The following is a 10,757-nucleotide window of genomic DNA, read 5'->3' on the forward strand; positions in this document are numbered from 1 at the left end:
ATTAGATCTATTATCCTTCTCTTTGATTCTATCAGAACCTAGGAACTTTAGAATATCAAGTTAAGCATCCTTGAAGGTCTCTTATCAATTTATTTTGATCTTTCACTATGCTCACATGAAATCTTATTTGATTATCTTTGTATATATATTCCTACTTTCATGTTATCATAGTGGTCAAGAGATTGGATGTATTTTAATTATAATTTAATCAAATCCAAGTATTAATTCCTTGAGATGACTTTGTGAGTTTGGTGATATACATTCTTCAAGGTGTGTACAAATGGCTCTCTTTTTACTCTTCTCGATAATATTCTTATCTAATGGGAAATTCTAGTTGTTCTTGTTGTTCAAGTAACTGATCTTTCATGAAAGACTAACCTAGGGAAGAGGCTCCAAACCATTGTTGAGTCCATGGGAATATTTGGCTCAAATAAGAGGGCTAAGGAGAGGGCCATTGTGGCCATGAAGTAGGGTATTCAAGTTGAGGAGGATGAAATTTTTTCCATGGAACTATAGGATTATAAATCTGTTGAGAAAGTTGTTGAGGATAATGATATTATTCCAAGTATTAAATGGCGATGGGTTTTGAATTATACCTACAAATTGATTTGATTCCTTACCTAATTTCCTGAGTACCTTTAGTAATCCTGGCAGTTATGGGAAGTGTTTTGTTGCATGAGCCTCTTCATAAATTCTACAAAATTTTAGTTTACTAAGTCGAAACTTGCCAAGGAAGTGTTTCTTTCTACAGTTGGTGCAAAATATCAATAGTGGTTCTTCATCCTTCTTCTATTCTTCCTACAAATGATCTAATTTCGAAATCAAAGATTTAGTAATATTAACTTTATGTTCAATAAAAATATTAAATTCTGCCCCTGTGAGTTTTTTATTGCATGATTTATATGTCTCTGTACCAGCATCAAAGCTCCTCATTGAATGATTCCTCAAAATACCATTTTATTGTTATCTACAAGCCAATTGGTATATTTTGTTATCACATCAATTAGTATATATAAGGGGTTTCTTACAACGCATAGGAAATGAAGATCCTTAGAAAAACCAAGATATGGAGGAAAAAAATAAATTCAAAGAACACAAAATTACAAGAGAAACTAGGTGAAACTAAAATCAAACTGCAATAGGTCACCAAGGTCAATCCCCTAAGCGCTGCCCTTCCATCGACGCCAAAAGGTTGGGTGAAATATAGGGCATATTCATGAACCAACATTTAATTTTCAATCTAGGAGTTCATAAACTTCAGCTGCAACACTTGAAATGCTAGACAGAGCCTCTCACAACTTACAAATCAAATTCTAGTATAACTTCCGCAGTAATCTAAACAAATTAATTTTAATCCTACACTTCAAAGGAAACTTGAGAAAGCATAAACACCAATCCTGCAATCCATAAACAATTGTAGGAAAACCCTAATTAGAGAATAACAAACCTTAATTATTAATCAATTGAAAACAAGCCCAACATTTTTGAAAATTTAAAGAGAAAACCCTTCTATTAAATCAATATGAAAACTAATGCATAAAATCCCAACTCAATTTCTAAAAGAAAAGCACACTGATCAATTTGGGTATTGGCTACTTTACTCATCAATTTATCAAGAAAACTAAGATTACAACTTTGTTCCTGTACTTTAGTTCTTGCACTGGGAGAACAGATTAAGTTTATATTATGATTTATATAAATTATTTTTCCTGTACTAGAATGACCATGTTATTGTACTAGAACGATTATACTCTTGAACTTAGAATTATTTTTTTCCTGTACTGGAACCACTATGTTCCTGTAGTGGAACAATTATGTTCATGTACTAGAATGAACCTACTCTCAACAACCCTTCATTCCTTAATTTGTGAATATGGTATATTCATCAAGCATGAAATTGATAAATGTAGAAGGAAAACCTAACTTAAGAAGCAACGAAAGAAATCCTAAATCAAATGCAAACTATGGCTTGCAAAGATAAATTGCAAATATGAATGGAAATTCTATCAATTTCAATAAATGATAAAATCATGTGTTTATCACAGTGTGGCATATATCTTGCATATGAACGAATTTAGTTCTAAAACATAAGCCTTTATTTCTCAGTCTCAGATTCAAAAAACAATATCCACGATTCCGATACTCAAAATAATGTTTCATGAACATTTTTTAAGGAAAGGGATACCATTTGAGCATAATAATATACACAGAGGGATTAATACCATCACACAGTTACAATTTATATTTCAATCAGAGTATGCTTGCTATAAGGAAATAAATCTTTGAACAAAACTTAAATCATCAAAACCTGCAACCCTGACTATCATTAAGAAACGATTCAAGAAAATCTTTCTGAGAAGAAAAGGACACATTGTGATGCTTAGGGAAATAAATAAGAATTCTTAGCCTGAAATGAAACACACTTAACACAAAAAATCCCTTATATCTCAGATCACGAATAAAAGAAAGATAACCATAAGAGTATTATGAAACCTGCAGGCTCAACACAAAGGAAGCCACCTTCTAGCCAGTCCTTCATGTACCTAATGCATACAACTATAGAATGGGGAGAACGATTTAGGTTGGATGGGCCCTAGCCAACGAGAGGTTTCCCTTTAAGGAAAACACTTACCCTAACAGAGCAAGATTAACATTACAAGAAATAAATAAAGTAGATGCATAAACCTCACATTGATGCTTGCTATTAATGGAAATATCAGTTCTTATACATTTAGAGCTCCATGGTCAAACTCCAAATTGATCTGAGGAAGGGGAAGACCCCCAACACTCAACTTAGAAGCATGAGAGTACAAAGATTGGCTTACTGTCCCCTTTCATAGGGCCATCATCCAATTTATATTTGATTTTCAATACAAAGATGACTTTGTTATGAAAATTTATGTTACAAAAATGAATTGAATCATATCCATTTGTTTTCCAGGAAAATATCCAGTGAAGGTACTATTCTAAACAATGGACATCATATATAAGAATATCATAACCATTCTCTCTCAATGGATTAGAAAAATTCATCACGGACAAAGAAAGTGGTTCTATAAATGTCCCTGTAAAGTTAGTTTGAACAAATAAGTCGTATCTTTGACTTTCCAGCGATAGAAACTCAATATCGCCCTTGTCTAACTAATAAAATATTATCTTATTATGCAAGGGTTTATTTTACCATATATTTCTTCTTCTCTTTTACCATATATGTGCTCCATCCTTAATTCTCATTCTTTAGGATCTCCTCATGGATCTTCCAGTTGGCCACTAGACCTTGTGGCTATTTCCAATAAATGACAACATTTGACTAGTGTAGGTAGATGAATTGGTGCATGAATTCGATACATGGTGCAAGAATCTAATTCATAGTATAGGGAGGTGAGTGCAGGATCAAGGCCCATTATCATATGTGTAAGAAAGTAATTGACCATGTTTAAACCTACAAACACAAAACCATCATTAATAAAGGCTTAAATGTAAAATCTTGTTAAAACAAGGGAGATGTGCTAAATAATAAATATTTACTTTATCGTCTCCAAGAATGCACAAAATGATGACAATAACCATACAAACTATACAAAATCATGAGGGATTTTTGAATAAAAAGTGATATAAAGCAAGAAAAAATAGAGGCCTAACACCCCCCATGCCGATCATCTTGCATGTCCCCATGCAAGAGAATCAAATGTTGTTATTGTTGCTCCCTTGCAAAAAAAAAGATTGCAATATCCCTTCAAATATTTCCTACTATATATGATTGTCCTAACAATGGAGATATATGTTGGTTTATTTCATGCTGGATTCTTTATTCCAAGAAAGTCTGATACCAAGGCTACTATAAAAATGCTAAAATGCAAGGATAATGTCATAATGAAATAGCCAACCATAAAATTTCCACAAAGCATCTCAAGAGTAGCCTTAGTTAGTAGGACTTCACTTTCAATAGCCTCATTATCATAAATAGAAGTGATATTATTTGAAAGAAAAGTCATTAAAATGGATGGAAATAGGGAAGAAGAAATATGACAAAATGATACCTTCCCAGGATGTTCATCTTACGATTACCCAAGCATATAGTTGAAGCTCCTCTTGTTCAAGCAAAGTGAATCACTTGCACTAAAGGTCCCACATCCATGAAAACCTTCATATTTTTGAAAGATATAACTCAAAAGCACATTACCAAAAGGATATTAAGGTCATTCTCACAGAGATATGATAATGAGTTCAGGGAAAGACAAAAAAAGACCAAGTAAATCATAGTGTAAAATTAGCTTCGATACCATAGGCATGGCCCTGGTGCCAGCAGGTGTCTATAGCCTCAACAAGCATGCCTTTTAACCTAATGAAAATTTTGTGTCCCACCTATTATATATAAATTGAGAGAATTGAAAGAATTTAATTTTTTTAGAAATTAATTGAAGTTTGTTGTCTTGGCTTGGTAACTAGCTAACGACAGTTCCATTCACAAGAACTAACATTAATGAACAATATGGCTCATGATGAGACCTCTTGTCTTCTAACTTTTTAGATGAAATCCATTACCCTGGCTTGGTGACGAGCAGCAATAATTCCATTCTCGTCTGGACCCATCATCATGGTATGTGAGCTCATTATGAGACCTCCCATCCCTCAATTAATCATTTTAAAATAAATTATGATTATAATTAACCTAAAATAGGCTACTTAATAGGTGGGGAGGAAAATTTTCTCTTTAAGATCATGGGATGGCGTGAAAAGTTTTTAATTACTAATTTTTATTGGTTTGTCATTATACCTTAAAGATGCATTTTAAAGAAATCATCTTAGATAATGACTGAAATATTCCTTTAGTTGATCGTGCTAAGGTTCTCATGAGAGATTATTAGGGTTTTATAGGTGTGGTCCACCATAGGAGGGTTTTCATCAATACCTTCAAAGAGAAACTTGAAAATATTTCTTGGATGATAGTCTGTTGGAATGAATAGGTCAAAAGTAAGTTTTTAAGCTTATGAATGGAAAATATCAAATATAGCAATAACAATCCCCCGAAATGACCCAATGTATAATCTTGGCCAATAATCAAAGTCACTTTATAAAATATGAGGCATTAAGAGTGAATTTGTTGTGACAAGTCTTACCACAAGAGTGCTTAATAACATAAATTTCAATAGTTTTGCCTTAGAAATTGCAATTTCAAGAGTGTTGTTGTAAATTTTTTATTTCAAATAACATTTTTATTCATTGTTCTTATACTACCCTACCCTAATTTAAAGACATGAAGATCTCCTTCATGTGTAGGAGTACTTCCAATGTAGTCGTGTGCATAAAAAAATGTTGAATACACTCACACTCAGTTTTGAAGAATAAGCTTCAACACATACGAGAGTATGAGAAACCAGATGCTTTAATTGATATGGCACCAAGATATGTCGAGTAATGATGGAATAAGGTGTGTTGATGACTACTTGAAACCTACATTCAATGGGATCCACATATTTATGATTCTTCGACTCATAAAAATCTTTCACAACTAGATAATCACTCACTTGGAGGCATGAAGGATATGATGAAAGACAAAAGAAAAATTCCTCAAGTTTGTGCTCAAATATCCGCTTTTCAGATTCACAAGAATGGTTAAGGGACATTTTAGGGTTTTTAGCTTCAACAACAATTTCAAAATAGGTTTCAATCAAAGATTGCTCCTCTAATGGTATTTGAATTAGACCTTCTCTGGGTGAATGTTATATAGTGATAGGAGATGTTCCAAACTCACTCTTTCCCCCAACCTCAAAGATATATAGTTTTGTTCAATAGGGGAATCAATGTGAAGAACACGTGTTTTAAATTGTTGTGCAACCTGCTGGTTTAGATTAGTGGGGCTATGGTTTGGTCTAAGGTTTCTATTAGGGCTAGGTCTAGGGTTTGGATTAAGGCTAGGATTTGGGACAGGATTTGTGATAGAGTATGGACTAGGGATAGGGCATGGATCAGGGTAAGATTGCACAAGTAGTTGGGACCATGGAGGAGGATGAATCTGTAATGCATTGTGTGGAAATTGTATTTGTTTTTGTTGTTCAAGTAATTGATTTTTCATGAAATACTACCCTATGGAAGATCCTCCAATCCATTGTTGAGGCCATGGGAATATCTTAGTTGAAGAAGAGGTCCAAGGCGAGGGCCACTATGGCCATGAAGTAGGGTATTCAATTTGAGGAGGATAAAAAGTTTTCCATGGAACTATATGATTATAAATCTATTGAGAAAATTGCTCAGGATAATAAGCATTATTCTTAGTATTAAATGGTGATGGGTTTTGAATTATACTTGGACGTTTATTCAATTCCTTACTTGATTTCCTAAGTACATTTAGTAATCTTGGCAGTGATGGGTAATGTTTTGTTTCATGACCCTCTTCACAAATCCTACAACTTTGCAGGCTCCTAATTGGCCACTTTCCAATGAAGTGTTTCTTTCTAAATTTGGTGCAAAAGATCAACAATGTTTCTTCATCCTTCTTCTGTTCTTCCTACAAATCATCCAATTTCGAAATCAAATTTTTAATAATATTATCTTTTTTTGAAGAAAAATATTAAATTATGCACTTGCGATTTTTTCATTGGATGATTTATATGTCTCGATACCAGCATCAAAACTCCTCATTAAATGGTTCCCCAAAATACCATTTTCTTATTTGGAAAAAGACAACTGGTATATTTTGTTATCCCATGGAGTAGTATATATAGGGGGGTTCTTACAGCACCTGGGAAATCAAGATCCTTAAAAAAAACAAGATATGTAGGAAATAAATAAATTCAAAGAACATAAACTTGCAAGATAACCTAGGTGAAAAGTACACCAAATTGTAATAGGTCACCAAGGTCAATCCTTTAAGTGCGTCCCTGACAACGACGTGAAAATGTTGGGTGTAAAATAGGGCATATTAATGGACGAAAATTTAATTGTCAATTCGGGAGTTCGTAAACTTTTAGGCACAACGCTGCAAATGTTAGAGAGAGCCCCTAATAACCTAAAAATCAAATTCTAGTATAAATTGTGCATTAATCCCAACAAATTAAATTGAATCTTGCACTTCAAAGAAAACCTGAGAAAGAATAAACAACATTCCTTCAATCCATCAACAATTGTAAGAAAACCCTAATGACATCATAGAAAACCTTAATTATGATCAATTGAAAACAAGCCCAACCTTTTGAAAATTCAAAGAGAAAACCTTTATATTAGATCAATCTGAAAACCAATGCATAAAATCCCAACTCAATTTATAAATGAAAAGAACAATGATAAATTTGGGTAGTGGCTACTTTATTCATCAATTTATGAAGCAAATTAAGATTACAACTTTGTTCTTGTACTTTAGTTCTTGCACTTGGAAAACAAAGGAAAATTATTTTCCGTATTATATCAATTATGTTTCATGTACTAGAATAACCTTGTTCTTGTACTGGAATGATTTTGTTCCTATACGAGAATGAACGTACACTCAACAACCCTTGATTTCTTCATTTCTAATAATGTTATGTTCATAAAGCATGAAATTGGCAAATGCAGAAGGAAAACTTAACCTAAGAAACATCGAAAGAAATCCCAAGTCAAATCCAAACTTTGGTTTAGAAAGATAAATTGCAAAGATCAATGGAATTTCTATCATTTTCTATAAATGATAAATTCCTATGTGTTTATCACAGTGTGGCATATACCCTACATATGAACAAATTCAGCCTTAAAATAAAAGTCTTTATTTCTCAGTCTCGAATTCGAAAAACAACATCCATGACTCTTGTACTCAAAACATTGATTCACGATCATTTGTTAAGGCAAGGGATATCATTTGAGCATAATATTATACACAGAGGGATTAATACCATCACATAGTTACAATTTATATTTCAATCAGAGTACGCTCACTCTAAGGAAATCAATCTTTGCAAAAAAACTTAAGTCATCAAAACCTACAACCTTGACTGCCATTCAAAAATGATTCAATAAAAGCTCTCAAAAGAAAAGGACACATAGTGATGCTTAGGGAAATAAATAAGAATTCTTACTCTGAAAAGAAACACACTTAATGCACAAAAATACCTCAGATCTTAGATCATGCAATTAAATATAGATAACCACAAGAGTATTATAAAACTTGCATGCTCAACACAAAGAAAGAAACCCTATAGTCAGACATTCATGTACCTAATGCCCACAACAATAAAACGGGGAGAACGAGGTGGGTTGGTTGGGCCCTAGCCAACCAGCTTGTTTACCTTTAAGGAAAATGCTTATTCTATGAGGGCAAGATTAACATTACAAGAAATAAACAAAGTAGATGCATAAACCTGGCATTGATGCTTGTTATTAATGGAAATCTTAGTCCTTATACATTTAGAGCTCCATAGTCCAGTTCCAAATTGATTTGAGGAAGGGGAAGACCCCCAACACTCATCTTAACAGCATGAGAGTAAATAGAATGGCTTACTGTCCCCTTTCATAGGGCCATCATCCAATTTATGTTTGATTTACAATACAAAGATGGCTTTGTTAAGACAATTTATATTACAAAAACTAATTGAATCATATCCATTTGTTTGCCAGGAATAGATCCAGTGAAGTTACTATTCCAAAAAATGGAGATCGTATCTAATAATATCTTAACCATTCGCTCTCGATGGATCAAAAAAATTCAATCATGGACAAAGAAATTGGTTTCAGTAATTTCCATGTTAAGTCAGTTTGAACAGATAAGTCAGATCTTTGACTTGTTAGTGATAGAAACTTGGTAACGCCCTTGTCCAAGTAATGAAATATGGTCTTATTATGTGAGGGTTTCTTTTTGCGTAAATTTCTTCTTCTTTGACCTTTTGTTAATTGCATAGGGAAAGGTAGATGCACTCCCTTCTTCATTCTCATTCTTTAGTATCTCCTCACAAATCTTCCAGCTAACCACTGGACATTGTGGCTAGGTCTAATAACCAACAATCTTTGACTAGTGTAGGCAGATGAAGTAGTGCATGAATTCGATGCGTGGTGCAAGAATCTAATTCGTAGTACAGGGAGGTGAGTATAGGATCAAGGCCAATTGTCATATGTGTAAGAACGTAATTGACCATGTTTAAATTTGCAAATACAAAACCGTCATTAATAAGTGATTAAATGTAAAATCTTGTTGAAATAAGGGATATGTGATAAATTATAAATATTTAATTTATCGTCTCCAAGTATGCACAAACTGATGACAATAACCATACAAACTATACAAAATCAGGAGGAATTTCCGAATAAAAAGTGATATAAATCAAGACAAAATAGAGGCCTAACAGAAGGAATTTTCCTCAACCAATAATCGTTGGCATACATCATAAATGTTTACTATGTCTATTTTAGAGATTTTTATTTATCATTGAAGGTATATCTTTATCGATCCATAAAACCCTCTTGGTTTAAAGCATTTTCATGGAGGAACACACATCATTTATCAGTGATATAGTTCACCTTTTTCAAGGAAATAATTAACCTGAGTTTAACTCAATGGATCCCTCCCACCCCTCTACTTTATAAAATTCTCCAAGTGATAGTCATGGGAAAAGAATTTGGAGTCAACATTATGGAAGTATTATATCCATTAACATAAGTCCCTATTACCTTCAGAGCTCTTTCAATCTGGTACATAATAAACTAAAATATTGCAAATGCACTTATCAAAAGGGTGATTAAAAGAGGAAGCATGGGAAAAACAAGTAAACCAATCGAGGTTATGGACGCTCATTAGCAGCAAGGCTAGGCTTGTATGGCATAAAAGGCCACTTTGTTGGGGTATTTTTCATGCTCGCTAATAGTAAAGAAATGTTAGAGACCATTCATAACTATCGATATATGCTTTATCAAAAAAATCGTATTTGTATCTTCTTCTATTTTTCATATGAGGGACTTTTAAAATAAAAATTTTCCCAAATTTTGTATTAATGATTTTTACTCAAGTCTCATTTAAGTACTTATTTTTTCAAACTCATATTTCTTAATCTATTTATGTGGGACCCATGGAAATGGACTCCATTATTATTAACCTTTGGGTAAATTAAAGTTCATTATCTTTAACCAGAGATAATTGGTTCTTCTCTGTGTGTCGCCAGTGTTGTAGTGAAAGATCAACACCCCCTTTTTTGACTTATTTATTTCAAATAATGGGGACACTTTCCATAAATTTTTGGCTGAATCACCTTTTGAATATTTTCTTTTAGTTAAGTGTCCTACAAATTTTCCAAATTTTCATTTTCATCAGATATCTATTTTTATTGCTTCATTGAATTCGACTTTTCTCTAGCTTTATATCGGTACTTGTTTAATATGATTTGGTTACACGTTTTACAAATGGTTCTCATCCAAAGTTCGATAATTTTACCGCCTCAGTTAGAAAATGTACAAAATGTATATTATTTTAATTTTTTGTAAATAAATTAATAATTAAATGTAAATATTTTTTTTAATTAATTTTTACTAATTTATTCATTTTTCACAAACAATCTTACAAAATTACCACAACCAATTTGTAAAACAATTAAATTTATATGTTTTCGATTTAATTAATATAAGTTTCAATTCTTAATACTCCCAAAATATCGAAATTATTCATTTTCCAAAATCACTATAATTAATACATAAAAAGCAAAGTCCCATTCCATATGGCCTTCCTCTTTTTCTTCACACCATAACTCTCCCAAAATATCGAAATTATTCATTTTCCAAAATCACTATAATTAATACATAAA

The sequence above is a fragment of the Pinus tabuliformis genome, chromosome 1_2 (genome assembly GCF_031772625.1).
Source record: "Pinus tabuliformis cultivar Carrire ecotype Pingquan chromosome 1_2, CPIR1, whole genome shotgun sequence".
Lineage (NCBI taxonomy): Eukaryota > Viridiplantae > Streptophyta > Pinopsida > Pinales > Pinaceae > Pinus > Pinus tabuliformis.